Raw genomic sequence first — 1,307 nt, forward strand, 5'->3', positions numbered from 1 at the left:
ACAACAAGGGTTGTTAGTGGAATTGTTGCCCTCGTTTGCATTCGCCTTTCCTTTAGACTCCTGCAAAAAAGATTTAATATCATTGCTCATATCTTTAACTGTTTTACCAATATTGCTCATTTATCTTTCTAGCTTATCAATCCTGATCTCCGGTTCAACTGCCTTGACGTCAATGATTCCTCCACGCTTGGGACCTGCACTTCGGTTAGTGTACGAAAAACTTTGACGGTATGTCCAATCTTCTACTAATTTTTCCATCAATTTCATGGATTCATCTGCATGGGTATCAAGGAACATTCCTCCAATAGATATATCCACTAGATGCCTTTCCTGATCATTCAATCCACCATAAAAAATTTCAACCAATTCATGAGATGGTATGCCATGATGTGGGCACTTCCTAGTGAGTGACATGAATCTCTCCCATGCTTCTCCTAAAGTGTCAGTTCCTTGACAAAAATCTCTTATATGTTTCTTAATTGAAGATGTCTTTCCATAAGAAAAGAATCTCTTTAAAAAGCAAGCTTGCATTTCACTCCAAGATTGAAATTCTTGACCTACCCCTTTAAACCAATCTTTTGCCCTATCTTTCAAAGCAAACTGAAATAACCTTAGTTTGAGAATTTCCTGAGGAACACCTGCATAACTATAAGCAGAACAAATCTGGTTATACTCTTCCAAAAACTCATAAGGCTCCTCATTAAATCTTCCATAAAATGTAGGCAATTGATTAATCATATTCGGGTCAATTCTAAAATTAACATTTTCTGGTAAAGGAGCAGATATTTTAGTGTAGGTTTCACTCTCTATAGGGTCAGAAAATTCTCTCAACCTCATTCTTCTAACACCCTGTTCAACCCCAAAATTTTGATTATTCTCCATTAAGTCACAAAAATGCTGATTTTCACCTTCGGAGCTTTCAAAAATACAATCAAAACTAGGAGTTCTACTAACTGTTTCAAGATTCACGAGATGAGGTTTTAAAGATCTCCTACCGAACATGCAATGTTAAACACATCAATATAAAAAATAATCAGTTTTGATGAACAAGAAAAATTAATTATGCAATGATGAATTTTTTTTTTCAATTTCACTATTTCATCAAAATTCACAAAATAATTGCAAAATTCAGCTCAATCCAAGACTTAATATAAAAAATAAAGAGTAATGAATCCACACAGAATAATTTCAAAATTCAAACCGTGCGTCCCCGGCAGAGGCGCCAATTGATAAGCCGAAAAATCACGTAAAATTACGTGGTCGTTGCGCTTTTTAGACTTATGCAATAAATTTATAATTCCCTTAAT

General features: G+C 34.6%; 1 pseudogene; it reads left to right on the top strand.

Moving 5' to 3' along the window:
• The first annotated feature begins 379 nt into the window (after window positions 1-379).
• On the top strand, window positions 380-476 carry LOC144709952 (small nucleolar RNA R71; annotated as a pseudogene).
• The last annotated feature ends 831 nt before the right edge of the window (window positions 477-1,307 follow it).

This window comes from Wolffia australiana, chromosome 11, assembly GCF_029677425.1.
Source record: "Wolffia australiana isolate 7733 chromosome 11, ASM2967742v1".
Taxonomy (NCBI): domain Eukaryota; kingdom Viridiplantae; phylum Streptophyta; class Magnoliopsida; order Alismatales; family Araceae; genus Wolffia; species Wolffia australiana.